The sequence below is a fragment of the Bos taurus genome, chromosome 7, assembly GCF_002263795.3.
Source record: "Bos taurus isolate L1 Dominette 01449 registration number 42190680 breed Hereford chromosome 7, ARS-UCD2.0, whole genome shotgun sequence".
NCBI classification, from domain to species: Eukaryota; Metazoa; Chordata; class Mammalia; order Artiodactyla; family Bovidae; genus Bos; species Bos taurus.
The window spans coordinates 53,650,030-53,677,512 of record NC_037334.1 but is presented as its reverse complement, the minus strand read 5'-3'; the positions used below and the strand labels follow the sequence as shown (position 1 = coordinate 53,677,512).

At 42.2% G+C, this 27,483-nt stretch overlaps 2 protein-coding genes and 1 non-coding gene across 11 annotated transcripts in view; 2 read left to right on the top strand and 1 right to left on the bottom strand.

The window, feature by feature from the left end:
- LOC100847454 (uncharacterized) overlaps positions 1–27,483 on the bottom strand; it is a 341,605-nt gene that overhangs the window by 15,344 nt on the left and 298,778 nt on the right. The window contains exon 10 of the transcript XR_807886.4: positions 19,191–19,246. The gene's annotated coding sequence lies outside the window, so the exon portion shown is untranslated. The remainder of the gene's footprint in view (positions 1–19,190; positions 19,247–27,483) is intronic.
- The window catches only part of FGF1 (fibroblast growth factor 1), a 107,039-nt gene that overhangs the window by 51,794 nt on the left and 27,762 nt on the right, over positions 1–27,483 (top strand). The window contains exon 1 of one of the 9 annotated variants that reach the window (XM_024993834.2): positions 17,836–18,059. The exons of the other annotated variants lie outside the window; for them this stretch is intronic. The gene's annotated coding sequence lies outside the window, so the exon portion shown is untranslated. Of the gene's footprint in view, positions 1–17,835; positions 18,060–27,483 lie in introns of those variants that run through there. 9 annotated transcript variants of the gene reach the window in all.
- LOC112447612 (small nucleolar RNA SNORA36 family) lies at positions 13,480–13,603 on the top strand. Its single transcript, XR_003035805.1, has one exon. It is a non-coding gene; the product is annotated as a small nucleolar RNA SNORA36 family (small nucleolar RNA).

The window sequence follows — 27,483 nt, the reverse complement described above, 5'->3', positions numbered from 1 at the left end:
GCAAGGTGATTTTCAATAGCTTTTTATCAACAGCCAGTTAGTCCTCACGGCCCCAGCCCTTTTTGTGCTTTCATCAGCTTTCTTTTCTTATCCAGCCGCCCCCACTGCAAAGCCTTGAGGCACTGAATGGTCTCCACTAGAACCATCCAAGTATGAGTCTCCTACATGACCCATATTATCATTCCCATCCCCCAAATCAAACTCTTTTAAAAAATGTATGGTTCCAAAGTATGTCAGAAATTTCAGTGACTCAATTTAATAAATGCCAACAAATATCACCAAGCATCCATTAGATGCAAGCCAAGAGTATGTATCTATGAAGGAAAGGAGTCCCTAAGATCCAATCCCTGCCTTGAGGAGGTGAAAATTCACTATGGAGGCCAACTGAAGGATGCAAATAACTCTAATTGCAGGGTAGAAGGTAGTAACTGCCACAGACAGCTCTAGCCAGCTAGGTGCAGGATGCCGAGGGAGGAAACAATCAATTTCGGCTTGGTGCAGATTGGGAAGGGTCAGGAAGGAGGCAGCACTGGCCTTCTGAGACGCATCTGTCCTTTAAAAGATGACATGAATTCCTATGGCCCCCAATGGCTTAATTATTTTGAGTCCCTTGCCTAGACTGGGCTAACTACTGCAAGAAGGCTCAGCATCTTGACACTGCTTTCCTGAAATGTGCCAGTTCCTTACCCAGCAGGATCACACAGTCTCCTCCAGATTAGGACACGTGGCTGTGCACACATCCCTGGGCCCACGCACTCAACTTCTGCCCATCCCCAAGGTCTCAGCTCAATGTCACTTCCTTAGAGACACCCCAACCACCCTCCATCTACCAGTGCCCTCGCCACCTCCAGCCATCTGCTATGGGATTTCAACAGGGAGATACAGGAATTAGCACTGAAAGATGTTCTCATTTGGTTGTTCACTTTGAATAAGAACAGACAATGAAAGCAGGGACTGTGCTGTATCCTCAGTGCCTGAGAAATCATAGTATAAAGTTGGAATGAAGTAATGAATAATAACAGACTGACTCAACCTCATCTCTTCCCACAGTCTCTTCATCTTCCTGGCTGACTGGGTTAGTTTTTGTGGGATGGGATCAATGGTTTCAGAAAACATATAGGATGAATTTCTGATAGACTTAATATATTAAAAATACCAATATCTCCGTTCAGTACGGCAAGTGGCAAATTAGTACGGTTTTTCAGGCTTTGATTCACAAGGGGTCTTCTAAGTGTAGCATGTGACTTTTCAGGAAAACGGATACAATACACAACATGTCCAGACCATCATTCTCTCCCACCCCTCTTTCTTCCAACAAACACTATTACTCACGTATTGTGTGCTAGTCCATGCAGGATGCTAGAGATAAACAGCTGAGCAACAAAATCAAGGGCTCTGCCCCGATGGAGCAAAGTTGATGGGAGGGACAGTCAGTAAGCAGCTAGTGGACTACAGAGGGGCAAGGACATCCGCGGGGAGGCTGGGCCTGGGTCTGGGGCGAGTGGTCAGGGAAGGCCATCTGAGGAACACCTGAGGGCGTGGCTGAGAAAGCAGTAGGAACACCTTGGGGGCAGGGGGCAGTGGACAGTGCTGGCAAAGACAGGTGCAGGCCACAAGGAAACAAGTTCATAGGCCCAGAGGTGATTGCCAGCTTGGAACCGAAAGATGGTTACCCCTGTCAGAGGTCACTGAGGAATCTGAGGCCAGGGAACTCTTGGGCTTTGCTATTCAATACGAAGACCAAGAGGGCTGAGGGGCACTGCAGACTACAGTTACACCTCAGGAAGTGACTGTTACATAAGCTCCCCAGGGGAGACTCTGCCACTTTCTTCACCATGTGAGGATGAGGCCAGAAGACTTTAACCATTTCCTGAATGAATGAATGAAGTGCCCTGGAGGTGTCCCCAGCCGTTTCCTCTGGTGTCACCAAGCCCCACAGAATCCTAAGACCAAGAGTCACCTAGAGAGCCAGCTGGCCCACTCTGTTCCCTCCAGGCTGTCTGACCTGCCCTTAGCTGATACAATCTTGTAGATTTTATAAAGTTAGTAGCGTGATTCAGAAACTCGGGTCTCTGAGCTCATACACATACAGCCAAGGGGTAGACAACTTGTCCAGTGACCTGGTGAGTCAGGAAAGGATGAAAAAAAGCAAGGATAAGAGTCCTAGTTGGCAGGTCAGGTAGCAAGGCCTTCTGGAGCCCGGATTCTGCGTCATTTATCAAGACACCAAGGTGCCTCCCTTCCCAATCTGCTCCTAAAGATCAACGTGCCCACATTTCCCCAGCAGCACCATCTCCTGTGGAAATGACATTTCCTGGTATACCTGGTGGTGAGATTTTTCAGATTTTCCAACTTTAGCTCATCTCATGATACCATGCGCTGGCTGGATGCTGCTGTCCCTCTGAGAGAAGGCTAGTGGCTGGGTAGCTGTGAAGTGTGTACACCACATGTGGCCTGTGCCCACATCCAACTGCTGAGTCCCTATCACCTCTCACCAGTGCATCTAGTTTCCCTGAATTCTGCTCCAGTACTTTTCCACTCAGCAGCCAGGGTGATGTTTTAGAAATGCAAATCTGATCACGTCAACCTGTAACCTGCATTGTTTGGTGGTCTTTAGACAAAGGCCTGCAGGGCCCTGCATGACCTGGCCCCACCCGCTTCCCCATCCATAGCCTTCTCACCTCCCCTATAGCGGACTAGTTTCAGTTCTCTAAATGAAACATGCCCTCTGTGGGCTCAGGATCTTTTCACACACTCTTCCTGCTGCTTTCTTCCCCTTGTTCACTAGGAATATAAATGCTCCTTCTTCCAGGAAGTCTTCCCATCTCCCAGGCTCTGTAAGTTACCTAGTATGTAGTTTGGAAGGTGCCCTGGACTTCGCTGCTCTAACATTCAGTTCACTGGGAATTTCTTTTATGGTAGGTCTTCCTCACTAGAATGCCAGGTTCAAGAGGATCTCATTGCATCTGCCTTCTTCTCCATTACATTCCTCATGCCTGACGCGTAGTAGGTGCTCACTAAATATGTGTCAAGTGAATGAATGAGTACTCAGATCTTTGAACAATTGAGAACAACTTTACCAAATAAATTATGAAGCAGAGAGAAATGAGAATACAACAGAACTGCATTCCAAGCTGCACAACCTCCCTCACTCTGGAGGCCTGATTTAATCTTACTCTGGCTTGTACATTGTGATGAGGCCCCAGTTAATTCTTCAGAACGGGTTTCTGACTCAGTTCAGAGAAATCTGGGCCTTTCCATCAGGCTCTACCATGATCAGTAAGCCAGAACCTCAGAGCAAACCAGACCTAATTGCGACACATTGCCTGCTGGTGGCCTGTGGCTCCCACAGCAGAGAAAGGAAGGCCTCCCTCCCATCCCAGCCTCGCAGAGCAAAAGGGTTGAGAAGGACCTGGAGCCCTCACTCATTTCACCTTACCCTTTGTCTTATCCTGCCCCCGCCCCCACCCCCAGCAGGCACAAACAATAATTCAGCAAAGGAAATATGAGTAATGGAAAGAAAGAGAAAAAATAAACATATCAAAATGGCAGTGTCCTCTGAGCCACTGCTTTTAAAGAAAACAACGTGAGTAGATTTAGAGTTATTTCAGTGCCTTTGCTAAAAATGAGAAAAAGAACCAAGCTGGCCCTTCTAGGCTGAATTCCTTTCCTCTCTCTTGATGCATTAAAAAAAAAAGAAGAAGAAGGCTATCCCAAACTAGTGCTTCTCACATCCTGGTGTGCACCAGAATCCCCAGGGGAGGTCTGCTGAACTTGCAGGTGCCAGCCCCAACTCAGGCCCAGTGAATCAGGACCCCTGGGGAGGGGCACCTCACTGCAGTGAGGCACCGCCTTGAGGAATAACCTTCAGGATGTGAAGGCAATGTCATGCCCTGTGCTTGCTTAGTAACACAGGGTCCAGGTAAGAGACTCACATCTGCTTCTGGGAACTGACAACCTTGCTCATAGTAAAACACCACAAACTATAGTTAAGATTGGTAGGACAATGAAGATTATTGATTTCGCCTTCTGGCAGAAAGGGGGATGGGACACATATTCTATTCATTTCATTCACTTAAGTTGACACTGACTGAAGGATCTCATAGGCAAGGACCTGTGCCAGGTGCAAAGGCAAAGTGATGACAGGGATGGAAGTAAGCATGAAAATGATGGTAACTCTCAGGTATTGGCACCATAGAATGTGCTAGGTGCTTTACACGCATGATCTCATTTAATGCTCAACCAACCTATGGAGGTATTACTATTACTATTTCCATCAATGGATGAGAAAACCGAGGCATGGGCAATGACATGACTTGCCCAAAGTCACCCAGCAAGTAAGTGCAGACCCAGACTGAAACCCAAGTCTTCCTAACTGTGCAATCCATCTTCCATGTGAACTGTTAGCACATAAGTGCTCTTGAGATAGCCAGCCCCTGGTTAATTATAATTAACAGGAAAGGCATAAGACAAGCAAAAGAATAGGTACAAACTATATAGTTTCATGAAACAATGAGCCATCAACCTAGGGACACTGGATGAGTCTTATCCTGTTTAAGCTAACCACTTGGCTAAGGCTCTGTTCCTTGGATCTCAGGAGTCATGAAAGGCAAACCCTGAAAGCAAAGGAGCTGTTTTCCCTCCTCTGTGGAAGGATGAAGTGAGGGGATTTTAGAGAAAACCAAGAGGCCTTCCCAGCCTGTTTCTGCTGCACACAGAAGGGAGACCACAGGCTAAACTCAGAGGGAGACTGTATCTTTCAGTACATGCCCTAAATACAAAGGATATTAATGATGTCATCCATGGTGAGCTGATCACATGCTGCACAAGTGCTATTCACTTTACACCTTCTTATCAAGTTGGGTCTTTGCAACAACCTCACAAGCAGGTACCATTCAGGAGAGGAAACAGACGCAGAGAGAACAAGACACCGGCCTGGAATCACACACCAACTATGGAATTACACCTGCTGGTCTGAATCTCAGTGTTTCTACCCAGTGCCTTGGCTGTCTCTTACTTAAACTCTTAGACACAAGGACAGTACTTGGGATACTCAATGAGCAAGAATTCCCAGTTGTCTGCCATTTTGTATTTGGCTATGCCAAGCCACGCCTCAGTCTGGGAGATGCTGAGTTCTTATTTCAGCAAGTGTTTACTGACTGCCTTCAATACACTGTGCTTCATGCTACACAAGAGCTCCACATTTAATAAGGTGTGTGGGGGGCCCCTTTGCAAGAATTCATTGTAAATGTATAAATTAATAGTGGATAAAATCACTCAGAGGTGATATCACAAGAGGTCTTGGAATTGCTGGATTGGACAGGCATCAGTACTAGGTGATTCAGAGGAGGTGAGTTTTAAAGAGAAGTCAGGAGTGGTTTGTCAGAACTGAGAGATGAGGGCAGTGTAGCAAAGGAGTGAAGTGGCTTGAAGTGTCAAAGAGACAAAGGATGCCTCCAAGGTCGCCTGAGCCAGCGCTGGTCCGGGGCATCTGCTCCCCAGGAGCCCAGGGCTCACTGGACTCTGCAAGCTCCACAGGCCCACACTGCTGGGAAAGCATCCTTCACGCTGGGTCACAGGCTTGGGAAAGTGTGCAGCAAGATCCCACAAGTGGTGCCAGGCACCCTCAGAGCAAGTGGAGGCAAAAGGAGAGAGGGCCCCAGGTTACGAGGGGACTTGGAAACCAGTCAGCAGGTCAGAAGGTTTCAAATTAATTTCTCTACCTTGAAAAGCAGACATAGGAATAAGAAGGGAAATACTGATAATAAGTCAAGGAGTGTAAATGGAACCTAAGCACATAAAGGGTACAAGCTTTCTGAAAATTTTGAGTAAAAAACTTAAAATGTATGTGCTTTTTCCTAACAATTCTATTTCCATAAATCCTCCTAAGGACATAAAGGCCTGGTGGGTGAGGCTGCCTAGAGCAATTTTGTTCATAACAGTGACAGAGAGTACACAACCTAAATGTGTAACGATAGAGGCTTAGTTGACACAGTTTTGCTTGTACTTATAACTAAATGCTATAATCCTATGTAGCCATTACAAATGGGATGTACGTAGGTTTACATTTATTAATGAAAAAAAAAATTATACATGTGATTCCACTTTCTTTAGACCAAGTCTGAATCAATTTAACAGAACTGAAACCATAGAGAATAAATCCTATGATCACTGGTAAATTAAATTAGATATCAATAACCATAACATATCTAGGAAAACTATATTTTCAATTGAACTACACATATAGAAAAAAAATAAAAGAAGAAATTACAAAATAGCTTAAGCTAAATGATATACAAAACCCAGCATACCAAAATTTGGGGAGGTAACAAGACAATTATTAGAAATTTTACCTTTAAGTGCTCACATTAAAATATTTTAAAAGGATTAAAATTGATGATCCAAGATTCTGCAGGAAAAGGTTTTGAAAAATAAAAGGGTTCAGCCATCTCAGTTCAACTAACCAGACTCTGTTTACAGAGTGAAGTAAGTCAAACAGAAAAAGAAATATTGTGTATTAATGCATACATATAAATGGTACTAATGAACCCATTTACAGGGCAGGAATGATATGCAGATATTGAGAATGGACTTGTGTACACAGTGGGAGAAGGAGAGGGTGGGACAAAGTGAGAGAGAAGCACTGACATATATACATCACCATGTGTAAAACAGAGACCTAGTGGGAAGTTGTTGTATAACACAGGGAGCTCACCCCAGTGCTCTGTGATGACCCAGAGAGGTGGGATGGGGAGTGGGAAGGAGGTTGAAGAGGAAGGGGATATATGTACACTTATGGCTGGTTCACATTGTTGTATAGCAGAAACCAACACAACATTGTAAAGCAATTGTCTTCCAATTAGAAATAAATTTTAAAAAACTATAAAAAAAATAAAGAAAGAAAAATAAAAGGGGAAAGTAAACTAAAAGTAAGCAGTAAAAGGAAAAAATAAAGATAAAAGTAGATAGTAACAAAACAGAAATTAGGCAAACAATGCAGAAAATTAACAAAGCAGCAAGTTTTGTGTCGCAGGAAATCTGAGATATTTGTATATATGATTCACATATACGATTCCACTTTGTAAAATGCTTACATTTCCATGAATGGAAATGTTAAAAGGAGTTCTCTCTGGCTGACAGGATCATGAACAATCTTTTAAAACTTTTTACTGTTGTTTATCTGTATTTTCTAATTTTTCTATCACCTCCTCGTATTTCAGGATTTCTAAGGGGACTGACTGGCATTCTCTGCTTCTTTGTTGAACTGGTATAACAATAAAGCCTAAGTACCGACCCTTTGCTTCATCAGGTGTGGTGCATGTGCCCCTGCTGCTACAGGAGAAGTTCTGAGTGGTGCTATGACATCTCGCAGGACCACTGTAGGGAGACCACTGTCCCCTTCAAAGTCTCCTTCAATCATTTTCACTGTTGAAGGAGAAAGCTTCATCTTGGTACAATTTTGTTTTCAACTCCCCTAGAATTGTCCAGAGAAGGCAATGGCATCCCACTCCAGTACTCTTGCCTGGAAAATCCCATGGACGGAGGAGCCTGGTGGGCTGCAGTCCATGGCGTCGCGAAGAGTTGGACACGACTAAGCGACTTTACTTTCACTTTTCACTTTCATGCACTGGAGAAGGAAATGGCATCCCACTCCAGTGCTCTTGCCTGGAGAATCCCAGGGACGGGGGAGCCTGGTGGACTGCCGTCTATGGGGTCGCACAGAGTCGGACACGACTGAAGTGACTTAGCAGCAGCAGCAGAACTGTCATTCTCTCTTGATAACCAAAAGAGCTGAGCAGGCAGAGAACAGCACCTAAGCAGAAGCCAGTGACTGTGTCCTTTGATTTTATTTGTCTTGACCACTGCCTTCTACTGATGGGATATTTTTGTGATTATACTAGAGATATAAAGTCTCCTTTACACAAGGACATTGAACTGAAGTAAAACTGCACTTTGGTAATAAGATTTTAAAGTAAGCAGATAATGATCAGAGTGATCAAGGTGCACCCCTGTACTGAAGCCCGGGCATAGTGATGATGACCTCTGGCAAGAGTAACACCACTCCCCAGGGAGTACCAGTGCATAGCAGAATATCCCAATAGCTCCCCCAGGCTTTGACTTCTGTCTGCTTATCTCACCATTTCAATATAAAAACAACAGCATGAAAATAATAAAGGAAGAATTTGCTCAGATGGTGACCCGGGCAGAGGGTCAGAACAGGATTCCACACTTGTCCAGATAAGTCCTGCTGGAAGGATGATGGAAGAGGGAGGCTCCTAAGAGCAGACAGAATTTCTCTGTAACATGTGCCCTGAAGAAAGGCCTTTCCACAGGAAGAAGGTCAAGTCCAGTCTATTTTTATAAAAGCATTTCAAGTGGTTAGTGGACTTATTTCCTGTGGTTCCCAAGAATTCTGCAGCAGGCTCTCAGAAGGATGTTGGTGATAGGGAGCCGCGACTTGATGAGTGAGAATCAATAATTATCTCTATATTTGCTTCCATTTTTTTTATAAAAATAATCCAAGGGAAAAACACTTGCTTTAGAAGAGCAAAGTTCATGACGACAGAGAGTAGAATAGGACATAAAAGTTCCTCAGTGTGTGGGAGAGTCCTTAGATTAAGATTTTGCAAGCTGAAGACCGATTTCTCCACTCATTCCCTTCCTTCCCTCACTTACTCAATAAAGGGCTGGGTGACTTCTCTGTGCCAGGCATGGTTTAGAGGCTGGGGAGAAGGTGGTGAATAAGCCCAGGTCTGTCCTCCAGGAGCTTACAGTTGAGTCAGGGAGAAAGATATAAAGCAAGTAAACACATGGGTGGACATACAATTAAATTACAAATGATGAGAAGTGTTGAAAAGGGAAAGAAAGAGAGGCAACAGAAGAGAACAAAAGAGGCAGAGGGTGGCAGAACTCAGACCAGAGGTCAGGGAAGACCTCTGAGGAGGTGGCGCTTCAGCTGCCATCTGCAAGGTAGAAAGAGGTGGCGAAGGGTACTGCTGAGAGAGGGAACCATGTGATGAAGGCAGCCATGTGGAGATCACCGTGGAGTCAAGGATCCAAGGGAACGGAGTGGATGGAAAGTGATGAGCAAAGGGAGAGAGGAAAGGGAGGTCAGGCCAGGTCATAGGGTCTCAGACCATGGTTAAGGATTTGAGTTTTACTTCATGGAAATAGAAAGTCACAGGTTTTAAGCCATGGAGTGATCACCTGAAATAGGTTTTAAAAGATTTTCTGACTCTGTGTATAGTACTGACTTGAGGGGACCAAGAACAAACGAGGGGCTACTTCAGACGTCAAGACAGGAGCCCGTGGTGAACTGGGCTGGGTACTGGCAGTGGGTGTCAAGAACGTGAATCTGACAGCCCTTAGCTAGAGTCGAATGGCTTGATCATGAGCACTCAGAGAGGTCAACCAGCTAAAAGGCCTGGTACCAGGGTAGGATGAGGAAGGCACTTGCATTGGGCACAAAATATACTTAGAAATCAAAAGAAGTGATATTTTAATGCAAGGCTTTTTAAAAATCAAATTTTATGCAGAAAAGTCCATGATGAACAAAATATCAAGCTTCTTTAAAAAGAGTACAAGTGCTGAGCTCAGTGCAAGTGCTGAGCTAAGCCATTTAACGGAGCTGGGGCAAAGGGGAAAATCAGTCATTGATCCTATCTTTACTGAACAATTTGACGTTCTGTTCCTCACTTTTGTCCTGTCGAGCTGACCATCCCCCATCTATAAAATAAGAGGCCATATGTAACTCTGCTCTAAAATAGACATGATGGAAGGGGAATTAATGACATATATCATCAAAAGCCCCTGGTGGTTTCAATGGTATCCTTCCTTCCTTATTGTGGAGACTGAGACAAACGGTGTAAATAGTTGCTTCATAAATACTTCTGATGGTAATGGTAATAACTAACATTTATCAAGCTCTTAATATGTTAGGTGCTTTGCCAGAAACAGTTAAGTACAATTATCTCATTTAATCCTCAGAGTAATATATACTAGGTAGATATACTATTACCTATTTTACCATGTCTGGCATATATCCACACCTGACAGGCATTTAATAAATACAGGAAGAAAAGATGGATGAATAGATAGAAGGGAAAATAAAAGAAAAAAGAATGGGCTTTCCACTAATTCCTTCAAAGTCCTATAGGGATAACCAGTGGTTCCAACTTTGTCAAACACTATTCTTTAACACGCTATTTACCTTGCTTAAAAGGATTCAAAGGAAAAGGAAACTAAACTTAAATATCACCTTCTTCCATAGGAAGCATTTTTGATAAATTGGTTTTCTTTACACTTCTTCCCAACAATATTTCTGGGAACATATTTCTTGAATTCATGCACTCCCATATGTTTATTGAGTAATTACTATGCATCAGGCACACAGCTAGGCACTGACAATATCATGGAAGCCAAAGGAACCTGACCTGGGCCCTCCTGGGGCTTCCATTAGAGTCTGTGTGTGTGTGTGTGTGTGTGTGTGTGTGTGTGTGTGTGTGGTGTTGGAGTGAGACAGACAGTAACAAGTAAGCAAATACATAAATAAACTCATAAATTATCATAAATGTTGGGGTCTGAGATAGAGGATAAAGAAGTGATAGGACCTCCCCTAGACAGGGTGGGCCCGACATAAGTAGACTCAGGGAGGCTCCCAATGGTCATGCAGTTGAAGATGCTGTTAAGAAGAATTTTTGCAAATCCAATCAACCAAGCTCCTTACAGAATGTGAAACTTGACAACCTAACGATTTGATCCAGTGCAGGCCAGTTTTGAAAAGCAACATCCATTTATTTATCTATCTTCTGTATGAACAAATCCACAAAAAAGTTATTCATACCATCAAGGGTTTAGGAATACAATATCATGAAAATGTTAGGAAATGTTCAGCCTTCTGACTGCCCCACCCCATGGTCCCACCTAAACGTCTAGATTTATCAAATTCCAGAGGAGCCTCCCGAACCTGACAATGTTAAGGAGCCAAGGAATGTAGGCTCCTTTAAAGTCAAGAGGAATTATGCGCAAAAAGATGGCAGCCCAGAGAAGTAAGAAGGCTCTCTGACATTTCCCCTTATTTCTTGTTGCTTAATCTGCCTTCAAAGGCCAGTAATATAGAAGTGCCCTATTTTTCAAACCACTCCACCCAATGTAATGGCGCTTTGATCTCTAAAACATCAGAGGGGAGCAATGGATGGTAGAGGATATTAGTGACTTTGAAAAGTCAGTTAGAAAAAAGAAATAAACAAGGACAGAAACCATGTGGAGTGGGAAGGATGAGAGCAAAGCATGCTTCCAGCTACCTGCCAGAACGAAAGACAACTCTCATGAGGCCATGTTTAATGTCTGAGTGTACTGCCCTCATTGTTGGTCCTGGGCTATCATTGTGATTTTCCTGATAAATGGTGTTTTGGTTGCAATGTGCATGTTCCTGGAGACACTAGCTATGAGGGGCAGAGTTATATCTTAGTTGAGTTTCTTGGATACAAATTTCAACTTACTTCCAAGCTTTATCAAACATGAGCCATTTCCCGGGGCCTTTGGTGGTGATTTTCTCTTGCTCCATCCCCTTCCCATAAAGTCCCCCTGGTTCCCACCAATAGCTGAGCTATGTGTAGACCTATGTGGGCAACACCAGTCATGGGGTCACAGGGCTAAAGAGCCATTAGACGTGCTGAAACGGGGCAAGCAGTGCAAACTGGACACTGGTCCCTTTTGGACTTTTCATGTGGGATCAAAGACAGTAGGCAAGTGAAAAAATAGCCAAAGTCCTTAAGAAGTAACACAAGAGGAAACAAATTTCACACTGCCTTGAGGCAAGCTCTGCAGGGACCAGGCTCTGGAAGGCTAGTGCTGGGGTGGGGGATTCTTTTCTTCCTGCCCTTTGGCTGGGACACCCACTGGGTCCCTCTGTGAATCCTGGGCCCTGCTCCCTGCCCGCTTCCTGCTGGACGCCTCCGCAGGAATGTAGCTCTTAGGGGCAGAGCTGGGGCCTCGTGACCCACTTTCAAGATCCAGAACAGACTCTGACATGTGAAATGAGTTCCATGGGGTTTACATTCCTCTTTCGTATCCAAGCACCTTGCAACACAAAACCGCCTGCCAGGACTGCTAACTCTTCTTCCAGAGACATTTGGAAATCACTGTCTGGAAGAAATGTGAGTTTTGTCTTTTTGATTTTTTAATGTTTCGAGTGAGCATGGGGCCCTTGGAAACGAGGTTGCCCCACAGAGGGGAGGCAGCAGGATAAACTGATATCTCAAGACTGAGGGTTTTAGTCTTGGCTAAGTCATAGGTTTGCTTTGATAAGTCACTCAGCCTCTCTGCACCCCAGGTCTCTTGGCCAGAGAAAAAGGAGAGGTCTTCATCCATTCAGCATAACAGCAGGAAGAGCAAGTATGAAATGATTAAGTACCTAACGTACAGTCTATGTAACTGGCACTCCAAGAAGATAGTTTACTCATGTAAAATGCTTTGTGAAACCCTAAATGCTGTAAAAAAGTAAATAATCAACACATAGGATAAAACATATGCTCTTACTAACAACAGTCATAATACCTTCCATTTTCAAGGCACTCACTCACTACATGTAAGGCCCTTCCCAGGCCTCACTCTCTCCCGTCCTCATGGCACCACAATAGATCAGTCCTCTTAACAGCTTCCTTTTACCAGTAAGGATCAGAAAAATTGAATGACTCACCAGGTCATGCAGGTAGCTAAAGACCCAACAGAAAATAAAAGCCATGTCTATGAGAACCTCCCTTTTTCATGGCCTTTCCAACATAGTAGGAAGGAAGATCTTTCACTCAGTCTGCCCAGTGACCTCAGACCTCACCCCAGCCCTTTAAAAGAAAGGCAAATGACTCTGCAGTGACAAAAGCCAAGATAGATTTAGCCATTGTTGGGTTATATGGGGCAAGCATCACAGTGACAATAAGGAAAGTGCTGGTGGGGGCCACTATACGGCTGGGGAAGATGATAGTCATGTGTCAAAGGAGAACCTGTCAAAGACTCCATTCAAGGAAAAAAGTACCTTCAGCAGAACACAGTCCAGGGGCCTCTGCAAGCTATGAAAGCTGGTGGGGTAAAATGAGTAGAAAAGCTAAGGATCACTTAATCCAACAGGCATTTTATTCTCTTCCTCATGTTTCTTTGGCAATTCAAATCATGGACTCTGGAGTCAGAAAACTCTTTCTTCAGCTCTCAGTTTTCACATTTATGTAGCTGAGAGACTTCACTTTCACTTTTCACTTTCATGCATTGGAGAAGGAAATGGCAACCCACTCCAGTGCTCTTGCCTGGAGAATCCCAGGGACAGGGGAGCCTGGTGGGCTGCCATCTATGGGGTCGCACAGAGTTGGACACGACTGAAGTGACTTAGCAGCAGCAGCAGCAGCAGCTGTGTGACCTTAAGACAAATTATTTAAGCTCTCTGAGTCTCAGGGTCTTTAGAAGCAAAATAAGGGACAAACAAGGAATGCCTTGAAGTTCAGTTCAGGGCAGCATCTCTGTTCTGTTAATTAAACTCAGGGACATCAAACTGGCTAGGGTAGCTGACGGCTAGAAAATATTTCTCTATTAATTTACCTCCTAGCCATAAAAACAAAGAAATAAAAGCAATGCCTGCCTAACAGAATTTCTTCAAGATTAATTAATATAATATATACAAATCATTTAAGACAGTACCTGGTACATAGTAAATATTCAAGAAAAGGTCACTAATTTATTATTTATGGGCATATTTTATTATTTATGGGTATGTCCAGAGGAGGCTATTGGGAAACATATGGTAGGGCAAGGCCTCAGCATTTCCAAAGAGATAACAAACACATACTTCAAAAGACTGAGTTTGTAGAAGCCAAATTTTCTAGGTCAGGAGAAAAGAAAAAAAAAAAAACCTCAGCAAACAGACTCTTTCTATGAGCTGGAAGGTCTGTTGATTTCAAGAAAGGAATGTCCTTGCTGGGCTGGTCCTGGAGACTGTTAATTTGCACAACAGATTCAAAAGATTTTTGGAGACACATCAGTAAGAGGAGGCTAGAGGATGGGTGGAAAGGGTTGCTAGAGCCCCTGCAGAATCACTTTGCATTTGGCTCAAGGCCCTGGGGCTTTAAAGTGTCAGTCTGCAAGAAAGATGTTTCCATTGAAGATGTGTGCAGGTCTTCAGAAGGGCTGAGTGCCTGCTGGATGCTCTGGCCTGGGGTGTACCATTAAGCCCAGACAGACCTGGGGCCCACAGAACACACAGCTGCGTCAGGGAGCACTGTTTTTCCTCTTGAACAGAGGCCATTTTCTCTAAGCATTTAAAAGAATTCCTGATGTCTAAACAAATGATGCTCTAAGGGGAAGTGTTTTGGGAATGGTTAAGCCAGACTGCAGAGGATTAAATTTGGGAATCAAGGGAAGGAATGAAGGATACTGGAGGAGATTCTTTGGAATGTGTGTGTCTGCTCATATTTTCTACTCTTCATTGACGGGTATAAGACCTAAGGATGGGACTGAGCCATTGGGTGACACAGCCCAATTAGATGAACAGTCCCCACTTCCTGCTGGCTACACTTGGTCTAAGCATCTATGTCCCTCTTCATGACTTCATACTTCTGGTATGGCCAGATTGTGAATACCTTAAAGGCAGACATTATGATTTCTACTACAGGTCCAGAATTCCTGTTTCGAAAAGACTTAGATATGTTTCAAAATCCAGAATTTGGGAGATTTTAGAAAGGTAGTATGGTGTGTATATTGTATATGATGGAACAATTCCAGAGGTGTCTGGCATAGTAGCCTAAAATCAAGCATGTTAGTAACTCTGCACCAGATTATATAAATATTAACACAAAATGGAATAAAAAAAAAAAAACTTTAAAAAGTCTCAGGACAGTTTGTGTCAGGTTTTGCCTATTTGAATTATGAAAGGACTTCTGGTTCTCAGTCTTTTGGTGTTGGAGAAGACTTCTGGTTTTCAGAGTCTTTTGGTGTTGGAGAAGACTCTTGAGAGTCCCTTGGACTGCAAGGAGATCCAACCAGTCCATTCTAAAGGAGATCAGTCCTGGGTGTTCTTTGGAAGGACTGATGCTAAAGCTGAAACTCCAATACTTTGGCCACCTCATGCGAAAAGCTGACTCATTGGAAAAGACCCTGATGCTGGGAGGGATTGGGGGCAGGAGGAGAAGGGGACGACAGAGGATGAGATGGCTGGTTGTCATCACTGACTCGATGGACATGAGTTTGGGTAAACTCCGGGAGTTGGTGATGGACAGGGAGGCCTGGAGTGCTGCGATTCATGGGGTCTCAAAGAGTTGGACACGACTGAGTGACTGAACTGAACTGAACTGAATTTCAGAATTATGGATTAGAGATTTCAGGCCTTTTAAAATTTTATTTTATTTTTCCTTCTTTTCTGTTGCAAATTTTCAGAACATCTGCAGCATCCTGCCCTTAATAGGTGCAGAGTAGAAGTTATCTTAAAAAAAAATGACATTTTGATCTCCCTCATGTAATATCTGATTCTGGAAGCCAGGGGATAGTTTATTCTCAATGACTTTGGGATTCTTAAGGATTAGAAGAATACTAAATTAAAGAGTATTGGAGATGAAGACAACTGAAACATAGATTTTCTATCATCCTGGACAGTAACACACACAAACCCATAGGATATCATAGTCAACACCTAACCAAATGAGAAAAGAGCATCAATGCATGTCAGTGACATGAAAAATTTCTACCCTATCACTTAAAAAATATTTTCAAATATTGCTAAAATATCAGTAAACATTAAAAATCAACTTTGCTCAATTTTAATAGCACAGATAAGTGGCAAACCCAAACAATAAGATACATGGAGGCTGGTAATCAAGCTAACATATACTGAATGCTTACAAGTTTTCAAGTGCTGGGCTCGTGCTTTGCATGTATTATTATTTATGGCTTACAGAACTACATGAAGTAGCTGCTACTATGGGGGCCCCATTCTGGTGATGAGGAGTTAAAAAAAAAAGACACCCACTAGTGAGTGTCCAGCCAGAACTCCAACCTGAGTTTGGCAGTCAGAGGAAAAAAAGGAAGGAAGAAAGGCAGGGAGGGAGAGAGGGAAAGGAAGAATAGAGAGAAAGTCTTTTCTTACAGCATTTGCCAATTTCTGTGGTGTAAATACTCTCCCTGGGGCCAATTTACAAGTTATTAATGGTTCAACAACCAGCTAGCAAAACTCATGAATTAGTAAATTGGCTTTCGCAAACTTGTAGGAGTCATCTCCTACATGCCACTGTCAAGTCCATCCCATGGCCATGTCCATAGTTTACTGCTAACTTTGGAAGATGAGATTTCAGCTCATGGAACAGATCTGGCTTAGGAAGAACACGCAGAAGTGATAGCCCAAACCAGTGAGTCACAGCTCCATTCCTGGTGCAGACCTGGTACACACCAAGAGTAGAACAGGAAATAGGGGAGAAGAACACACTTGTCTCCCTCTCCTCACCAGAGGGTATGAAGTGGGTCCCTGCCAACCTGACACTCCCTGGCAGAAACAACAACACCTGGAACCTTTTTCCAGACCCTACCAACTTTCTCTAGGTGAGACAAGGAGGTCAGACTTGAGATCAAAGGGTCTGATCCCTTCCTTTAAGATCTTGAATTTCCCTAACATTTCCTTCGAAGTAGTAAGTATCTTCTACAAGATGAGAACCAGGTTTTGACCTGCTTTTAACATAGGACAGGATATTCCAGACCTAATCTGAACCAAATTAAAATACATGTAGGCTCTTGGCTTAGCTATTCTGTTAACACCTTTAGGACACCACCTTCTAAATAGGTGTCCTGATAATATGTTTCCATGAGAGGCTCCCAAGAAGGGACTGGTCTGGTATTCAATCAACAGAAATGCACATAACACTGATTATGTCCAGTCATTTGCTAAGTTCTGTGTCTAGAATGAAAAAGCACAGTTCCTGTTCCAGGGCCTTGGAGACTAATGTAGGAGACAGTCAAGCAAACATAGTCAAATTATATTCATTCACTCTTTGAACAAATATTTATCAAATGCCCATTCAGTAACAGGCATTTTGCCAGGTACTAGGCTACCATGGTGAGCAAGACAGATTGGTGTGTATTATCATGGAGCTGACAGCTCAGTCACAAAAAGACAGTAATTAAATAATCATAAGAATGAAGGTGTAATTAAAAACTGAAATAAGAGCTCTGAAGAAATGTTAAATGGTCCTGGGAGAACTAGAGGAACCTAATCCAGTTAATGGAAGTCAGGCAAGGCTTGAGGAAATGAGAGCTGAACTAAGACTGGAAAAAAAAGTAGGAGTTAACCAGTTAACTCTTGAGTAAGGTAGTAAGGTAGAGGGGAGGAGGAGGAGAACGGTGCTCCAGAGAGAGGGAATAGCATAGGTAAAGGTTTTAAGCGGGGTGGGAATCCATGTTTTCAAGGAAGTAGAAGCTTAGAAAGAGAACATGAAGGGGCATTAGCAGGGGTAGAGGCCAGGGCTGGTCCTCACAGAACCCTGCTGTCCTTGTTCTGGCCTTACTCTTTATCCCAGAGCAACTGGAAAATAATAAGTGGTTTAAGTAGGGAATATGTACAGCAATCACACCTAGTGCTATGACAGAATAAATGGAATGCTGCCCTGGGAGCATCAGGAAATCAACTCATCTCAACTGGTGTCTGTGGAATGGAGGAAAAGTAGGGAGGTCAGGGCTGGGGACGTGTCCAAACAGGCTTTCTGGAGGAGGAAATATCTGAGATGAATTTTTGAAAGATGAGTATGACTTAGTCAGGCCACAGTGGAAGGGTGGAAGAAGGGAGAGAGAGAGAGAACGCGACTGGGTGATTGTGACAAGGTTAGGTGTGACAGATGAGGAAAGGCTATAGGTCATAGGTTTGGGTTTTACCCTGACAGCAGCAGAGAACCCACTGACACAGTCAAAGGTCTTCAATAGGAGAGAAATGCTCATTTTCATACGTTAGAAAGGTCACTGGCAGCAAGGTAGAAAGTGGACTGGAAGAGAACAGTGCTGGAAAAGAGAGGCCACTGCTGTCCGTCTCAGCAGCCCAGGTGAGAGAAGATGTTACACTTGCTCTCAGGAGCACAGTGAAAATGCAAGAGGGAGGGTGATGCGAGCAAACACTGAAGAGGCACAGTTGAAAGGGCTTTGTCACACGTGGGATGGTGTCAGTGATTTCTACTCTAACCAAAGAATAGTCTCAACAAAATTCTATTTGTGTTGAATCTTACTTTATGACTTTGAACATGGTCAATTTTTGTAAATGCTCTGTGTGTCCATGAGAAAAATGGTGTTCACTAATTGTTGGGTATAGGGTTCGCTTATATGGTTCATTCAATTAAGCAAGTTAATTTTGTATTTTGATCTTCCACATCTGTAGTATTTTTTGTCTATTTGCTCTATTATTTATGATAAAAATGTGCTAAAATCTCTCACCATCATTGTGGACTGGTCAACAACCTTTCTTCATATATTTGTCCATTTTCATTTTTGAGGCTACTTCATTAAGTATACACAGGCTTTGAAGTTTTACCTCTCTCTGTTGAATTGATCCAGTTACCATTATGCAGTGATCCCTTTTATCCCTGATCATTCTTTTTGCCACAGACCTATTTTATATTATTAATATATTAATATTGCTATACTAACTTAAATTTTTGTTAACTTTTGGTGTCTATTTTTCATCCTTTTTCTTTTAACCTTTCTGTTTCCTCACACTTTTAATGCATCTCTTGTAATCAGGGTAGATGGATTTTCTAAAAAATCAAATAACTAGCAAATTTAGCCCATATACATTTCTTGTGATTATAAATATATTTGAATTTATTTCTGCCACTTAATTATGAGCAATGTTTTTAAAAGTTTCTATTAGTTTTCTCTTTTTTTCTAGATTCTTTTGGATAAGTACAGTTTTATTCATTTCATTTCTTTTCCCTTATACCTGTCAGTTTCTGGTTGAAATGAATACATTCTATTTCTTTTAACATGTATATCTGACTTATCAAAATCTAAGGTAAATGAGTATCTCTAAGGAAGAGTTCAGGCTTTTGGGTCACACCATTCAAAGAGATGAGATAAAGGGCATGGGGTATGTTTGAGGCCAAAGGTGAGATCTATTTTACATATACTGAATTTGAGGACACATCCCCAATTATCACCTTAACAGATGTCTATGCACTTACCTTCAATGGCTTAATACACTTTGCAAAACATCCTCCTTCATGGGTATTCTGTATTGCTTAAGCAGAGACAGAAATTAAAAACAAAATTAAAAACTAATAAACATCAGTGTTTGTCTTCCTTTGATTCTTAGAACCACGTCTTCCCCTCTGACCTCGCCCAGGGCCACACTGAACATAACTGTGTCCTAGAAACAGCAAGCCTCACGAACATCCTTAAATAACGAGAGTTGAGTCTGAAACAGTGACCTGGATTCTCTCACATAACCATGGCTTACCTGTGCCTCCTCCATCTTTTCCACTGTGTTTGCAGCTTGAATGATGAGGGAGGAAGGGCTTAGCTAATTTCTGCCAAATATTAGCGGGGAGAAAAACTCTATTTCCATACCAGCTGAAAAAATTATTTTATAATATAAAATTTTAAATTTTAATCGGAGGCTAATTACTTCACAATGTTGTATTGGTTTTGCCATATATTAACTTGAATCTGTCACAGGTGTACATGTGTTCCCCATCCTGAACCTCCCTCCCACCTCCCTCCCCATACCATCCCTCTGGGTCATCCCAGTGCACCAGCCCCGAGCATCCTGTATCATGCATCGAACCTGGACTGGCGATTTGCTTCACATATGATAATACACGTTTCAATGCCATTCTCCCAAATCATCCCACCCTTGCCCTCTCCCACAGAGTCCAAAAGACTGTCCTATACAGCTGTGTCTCTTTTGCTGTCTCGCATATAGGGTTATCATTACCATCTTTCTAATATATATGCATTAGTATACTGTATTGGTGTTTTTCTTTCTGGCTTACTTCACTCGTATAATAGGCTCCAGTTTCATCCACCTCATTAGAACTGATTCAAATGTATTCTTTTTAATGGATGAGTAATACTCCATTGTGTATATGTACCACAGCTTTCTTATCCATTCATCTGCTGATGGACATATAGGTTGCTTCCATGTCCCAGCTATTATAAACAGTGCTGCGATGAACATTGGGGTACACATGTCTCTTTCAGTTCTGGTTTCCTCGGTGTATATGCCCAGCAGTGGGAATGCTGGGTCATAAGGCAGTTCTATTTCCAGTTTTTTAAGGAATCTCCACATTGTTCTCCATAGGGGCTGTACTAGTTTGCATTCCTACCAACAGTGTAAGAGGGTTCCCTTTTCTCCACAGCCTCTCCAGCATTTATTGCTTATAGACTTTTGGATAGCAGCCATTCTGACCGACGTGAAATGGTACCTCATTGTGGTTCTGATTTGCATTTCTCTGATAATGAGTGATGTTGAGCATCTTTTCATGTGTTTGTTACATCTGTATGTCTTCTTTGGAGAAATGTCTGTTTAGTTCTTTGACCCATTTTTTGATTGGGTCGTTTATTTTTCTGCAATTGAGCTGCAGGAGTTGCTTGTATATTTTTAAGATTAATTCTTTGTCAATTGCTTCATTTGCTATTGTTTTCTCCCATTCTGAAGGCTGTCTTTTCACCTTGCTTATAGTTTCCTTTGTTGTGCAGAAGCTTTTAATTTTAATTAGGTCCCACTTGTTTATTTTTGCTTTTATTTCCAATATTCTGGGAGGTGGGTCATAGAGGATCCTGCTGTGATGTATGTCGGAGAGTGTTTTGCCTATGTCTCCTCTAGGAGTTTTATAGTTTCTGGTCTTATGTGTAGATCTTTAATCCATTTTGAGTTTATTTTTGTGTATGGTGTTAGAAAGTATTCTAGTTTCATTCTTTCACAAGTGGTTGACCAGTTTTCCCAGCACCACTTGTTAAAGAGATTGTCTTTTCTCCACTGCATGTTCTTGCCTCCTTTGTCAAAGATAAGGTGTCCATAGGTGTGTGGATTTATCTCTGGGCTTTCTATCTGGTTCCATTGATCTATATTTCTGCCTTTGTGCCAGTACCATACTATCTTGATGACTGTCTTTGTAGTAGAGCCTGAAGTCAGGCAGGTTGATTCCTCCAGTTCCATTCTTCTTTCTCAAGATTGCTTCGGCTATTTGAGGTTTTCTGTATTTCCATACAAATTGTGAAATTATTTGTTCTAGCTCTGTGAAAAATACCGTTGGTAGCCTGATAGGGATTGCATTGAATCTATAGATTGCTTTAGGTAGTATACTCATTTTCACTATGTTGATTCTTCCAATCCATGAACACAGTATGTTTCTCCATCTACTAGTGTCCTCTTTGATTTCTTTCACCAGTGTTTTATAGTTTTCTATATATAGGTCTTTTGTTTCTTTAGGTAGATATATTCCTAAGTATTTTATTCTTTTCATTGCAATGGTGAATGGGATTGTTTCCTTAATTTCTCTATTTTCTCATTATTAGCATATAGGAATGCAAGGGATTTCTGTGTGTTGATTTTATATCCTGCAACTTTACTATATTCATTGATTAGCTCTAGTAATTTTCTGGTGGAGTCTTTAGGGTTTTCTATGTAGAAAATCATGTCATCTGCAAACAGTGAGAGTTTTACTTCTTCTTTTCCAATTTGGATTCCTTTTATTTCTTTTTCTGCTCTGATTGCTGTGGCCAAAACTTCCAAAACTAAGTTGAATACTAGTGGTGAGAGTGGGCACTCTTGTCTTGTTCCTGACTTTAGGGGAAATGCTTTCAATTTTTCACCATTGAGGATAATGTTTGCTGTGGGTTTGTCATAGATAGCTTTTATAATGTTGAGGTATGTTCCTTCTCTTCCTGCTTTCTGGAGGGTTTTTATCATAAATGGATGTTGAATTTTGTCAAAGGCTTTCTCTGCATCTATTGAGATAATCATATGGCTTTTATTTTTCAATTTGTTAATGTGGTGTATTACATTGATTGATTTGCGGATATTGAAGAATCCTTGCATCCCTGAGATAAAGCCCACTTGGTCATGATGTATGACCTTTTTAATGTGCTGTTGGATTCTGATCATTAGAATTTTGTTAAGGATTTTTCCATCTATGTTCATCAGTGATATTGGCCTGTAGTTTTCTTTTCTTGTGGCATCTCTGTCAGGTTTTGGTATTAGGGTGATGGTGGCCTCATAGAATGAGTTTGGAAGTTTACCTTCCTCTGAAATTTTCTGGAAGAGTTTGAGTAGGATAGGTGTTAGCTCTTCTCTAAATTTTTGGTAGAATTCAGCTCTGAAGCCGTCTGGACCTGGGCTTTTGTTTACTGGAAGATTTCTGATTACAGTTTCAATTTCCGTGCTTGTGATAGGTCTGTTAAGATTTTCTATTTCTTCCTGGTTCAGTTTTGGAAAGTTGTACTTTTCTAAGAATTTGTCTATTTCTTCCAAGTTGTCCATTTTATTGGCATATTATTGTTGATAGTAGTCTCTTATGATCCTTTGTATTTCTGTGTTGTCTATTGTGATCTCTCCTTTTTCATTTCTAATTTTATTGATTTGATTTTTCTCCCTTTGCTTCTTGATGAGTCTGGCTAATGGTTTGCCAATTTTATTTATCCTCTCAAAGAACCAGGTTTTGGCTTTGTTGATTTTTGCTATGGTCTCTTTGGTTTCTTTTGCATTTATTTCTGCCCTAATTTTTAAGATTTCGTTCCTTCTGGTAACCCTGGGGTTCTTCATTTCTTCCTTTTCTAGTTGCTTTAGGTGTAGAGTTAGGTTATTTATTTGACTTTTTTCTTGTTTCTTGAGGTATGCCTGTATTGCTATGAACCTTCCCCTTAGCACTGCTTTTACAGTGTCCCACGGATTTTGGGGTGTTGTGTTCTCATTTTCATTCATTTCCATGCATATTTTGATTTATTTCTTCTGTGATTTGTTGGTTATTTAGCAGCGTGTTGTTCAGCCTCCATATGTTGGAATTTTTAATAGTTTTTCTCCTGTAATTGACATCTAATCTTACTGCATTGTAGTCAAGAAAAGATGGTTGGAATGATTTCAATTTTTTTGAATTTACCAAGGCTAGATTTATGGCCCAGGATGTGATCTATCCTGGGGAAGGTTCCATGTGCGCTTGAGAAAAAGGTGAAATTCATTGCATTGGGGTGAAATGTCCTATAGATATCAATTAGGTCTAACTGGTCTATTGTATCATTTAAAGTTTGTGTTTCCTTGTTAATTTTCTGTTTAGTTGATCTATCCATAGGTGTGAGCGGGGTATTAAAGTCTCCCACTATTATTGTGTTATTGTTAATTTCCCCTTTCATACTTGTTAGCATTTGTCTTACATATTGCAGTGCTCCTATGTTGGGTGCATATATATTTATAATTGTTATATCTTCTTCTTGGATTGACCCTTTGATCATTATGTAGTGTCCTTCTTTGTCTCTTTTCACAGCCTTTGTTCTAAAGTCTATTTTATCTGATATGAGTATTGCTACTCCTGCTTCCTTTTGATCTCTGTTTGCGTGGAATATCTTTTTCCAGCCCTTCACTTTCAGTCTGTATGTGTCCCTTGTTTCTAGTGGGTCTCTTGTAGGCAACATATATAGGGGTCTTGTTTTTGTCTCCATTCAGCCAGTCTTTGTCTTTTAGTTGGGGCATTCAACCCATTTATGTTTAAGATAATTATTGGTAAGTACGATCCCGTTGCCATTTACTTTATTGTTTTGGGTTCAAGTTTATACACCCTTTCTGTGTTTCCTGTCTAGAGAAGATCCTTTAGCATTTGTTGGAGACCTGGTTTGGTGGTGCTGAATTCTCTCAGCTTTTGCTTGTCCGTAAAGCTTTTGATTTCTCCTTCATATTTGAATGAGATCCTTGCTGGGTACAGCAATCTGGGCTGTAGGTTATTTTCTTTCATCACTTGAAGTATGTCCTGCCATTCCCTCCTGGCCTGAAGAGTTTCTATTGAAAGATCAGCTGTTATCCTTATGGGAATCCCCTTGTGTGTTATTTGTTGTTTTTCCCTTGCTGCTTTTAATATTTGTTCTTTGTGTTTGATCTTTGTTAATTCGATTAATATGTGTCTTGGGGTGTTTCGCCTTGGGTTTATCCTGTTTGGGACTCTCTGGGTTTCTTGGACTTGGGTGATTATTTCCTTCCCTATTTTAGGGAAGTTTTCAACTATTATCTCCTCAAGTATTTTCTCATGGTCTTTCTTTTTGTCTTCTTCTGGGACTCCTATGATTCGAATGTTGGGGCATTTATCATTATCCCAGAGGTCTCTGAGATTATCCTCATTTCTTTTAATTTGTTTTTCTTTTTTCCTCTCTGTTTCATTTATTTCTACCATTCTATTTTCTACCTCACTTATCCTATCTTCTGCCTCCGTTATTCTACTGTTGGTTCCCTCCAGAGTGTTTTTGATCTCATTTATTGCATTATTCATTATATATTGACTCTTTTTTATTTCTTCTAGGTCCTTGTTAAACCTTTCTTGCATCTTCTCAATCCTTGTCTCCAGGCTATTTATCTGTAATTCCATTTTGTTTTCAAGATTTTGGATCATTTTCATTACCATTATTTGGCATTCTTCATCAGATTCCCTAACTCTTCCTCTTTTGTTTGGTTTAGTGGGCATTTATCCTGTTCCTTTACCTGCCAGGTATTTTTCTGCCTCTTCATCTTGCTTGTATTGCTGTGTTGGGGTGGCCTTTCTGTATTCTGGCAGTTTGTGGAGTTCTCTTTATTGTGGAGTTTCCTCGCTGTGGGTGGGGTTGGATGCATGGCTTGTCAAGGTTTCCTGGTTAGGGAAGCTTGTGTCAGTGTTCTGGTGGGTGGAGCTGGATTTCTTCTCTCTGGAGTGCAATGAAGTGTCCAGTAATGAGTTATGAGATGTCAATGGGTTTGGAGTGACTTTGGGCAGCCTGTATATTGTAGCTCAGGGCTGTGTTCCTATGTTGCTGGAGAATTTGCATGGTATGTCTTGCTCTGGAACTTGTTGGCTCTTGGTGGTGCTTGGTTTCAGTGTAGGTATGGAGGCGTTTGATGAGCTCCTGTCAATTAATGTTCCCTGGAATCAGGAGTTCTCTGGTGTTCTCAGGATTTGGACTTAAGCTTCCTGCCTCTGGTTTTCAGTCTTATTCTTACAGTAGCCTCAAGACTTCTCCATCTATACAGCACCAATGATAAAACATCTAGGTTAAAGATGAAAAGTTTCTCCACAGTGAGGGACACGCAGAGAGGTTCACAGAGTTACATGGAGAAGAGAAGAGGGAGGAGGGAGTTAGAGGTGACCAGGAGGAGAAGAGGGGGAATCAAAAGAGGAGAGAGCAAGCTGGCCAGTAATCACTTGCTTATGTGCTCTCCACAGTCTGGACCGCTCAGATGTTCATGTAGTTATACAGAGAAGAGAAGAGGGAGGAAGGAGACAGAGGTGGCCAGGAGGATAAAGGGGGGAATCAAAAGGAGCGAGCCAGATCCAGCCAGTAATCAGTTCCCTAAGTGTTCTCCAAAGTCCGGAACACACAAAGAGATTCACAGAGTTGGGTAGAGAAGAGAAGGGGGAGGGGGCAGATAGAGGCGACCTGGTGGATAAAAAGGAGAGTCCAAAGGGGGAGAGAGCAGTCAAGTCAGTAATCTTGCTCCCAAGTAAAAATGGGTACTGAAGATTGGGTTCTTAAAGGTACAAAGTTGATAACAAATACCAAAAAGCTAAGATTAAAAATCCAGAGTAGAGGTTGGATTCTCAAAAATACAATATTAAAGAAAAAAAAAAACAAAGTCACAAAAATTATAAATATATATATATATATATATATGAAGTTTGCTTTAAAAAGTAGGGTCTTTTTTTGCAAAGTAATAGTAGGTTATAAAAATGAAAATTAAAGGAGTAAGAGAGGACTGAAAAATTTAAAAAAAAAATTTTTTTAAAGAATGATAATAGTAAAAATATATCTAGGATTTTCTCTGGTGTTGTTGTGGACAGTGTGGGGTCAGTTCATTTTCAGATAGTTCCTTGATTCAGTTTATACTTCTCAAGATCTATAGGCCCCTTCCTATGTAGTCGGTGCTAACTACAGGGTTTTAATCTATTGCACCTGTTACTTCCAAGGCAGTTCCCTCTGTTTTAGCTTCTTGTGTTTGCTGGTCTTGTCAGTGTCTAATTTCTGCCCTGACACAAGGGGGTGGTGGTGGACACTTTTTTAGGGTCACTTGTTCAGTTGTGCTCTGGGGAGGAAGGAACACTGTAAACAAATAACACTGGCGTGTGTGGGGAGTGCTCGCAGTGACTCAGCCGCATTGGGTTTGCCCCCGTTCACAGTGTGTGTGCTTACCCTGTCTACACTGCTCAGGCTCTAGGTTGCTCTGCCGGGAACTGTCTGAGGCCGGCCCTGGGTTGTATGCACTTCCCAGGTCTAAGCCGCTCAGGTTCAGGTACTCGGGTACTCCTCAAAGACACAGACTCGGTTGGGCCTGCGTTTCGTGCCCTTTCCAGGTCCGAGCAGCTCAGGCGACCAGGTGTTTGGCGAGCACGGTGGCTGAGACTTATCGCCTCCCCCATCCCTGCCGCTCGGTTTTCTGGGTGTACAACCAGCACACCTTCTCAGGCAGATGTTGACTGTCCAGAATCCCAAGAAGTCTTGGTTAGCAATGAACCTGCTTGCAGTTTGGTAGATAATGCCTCTCTGGGGCCAGGATTGCCCCCTTCCGGCTCTGGCTGCCCTTGACTGCCTGTCTCCGGCGGGGGATGGGCTGGTCCGAAGCTGGCTAGCTCCAGTCAGTCCTTTGATCTGTGAGCGGGCCTGGTGGTGTCTTAAGTTAGGGCTTTTTGCGGGGTAGCTATCCCACAGTCTGGTTTGCTATCTCAAGTTATTTCCCTCAGATTGCCCTCGGAGCATTCAGGCCAGGTCCTTACTCTAAGCAATGTAGCCCACACCTCCCCTGCCCAGCCCCTGCTTGCTAGTGGCGGATGCAGGCGTCTGCACTGCTTCTCCACCGGGAGTTACGCTGGCACATAATATGTGGGTTTTAATTATTTATTTATTTTTCCTCCCGGTTATGTTGCCCTCTGAGGTTCCAAGGCTCACCACAGACTCACCAGTCAGAGTGTTTCCTGGTGTTTGGAAACTTCTCTCTTTTTTAAGACTCCCTTCCCGGGATGGAGCTCCATCACTACCTCTTTTGTCTCTCTTTTTGTCTTTTATATTTTTTCCTACCTCCTTTCGAAGACAATGGGCTGCTTTTCTGGGTGCCTGATGTCCTCTGCTGGCATTCAGAAGTTGTTTTGTGGAATTTACTCAACATTCAAATGTTCTTTTGATGAATTTGTGGGGGAGAAAGTGGTCTCCCCATCCTATTCCTCCACCATCTTAGGGCCGCCTCTCTGAAAAAATTACTTTAAATTAAGCATTCAGTTGCAGCTGACCTAGAACACATTAGGCTTTGACCAG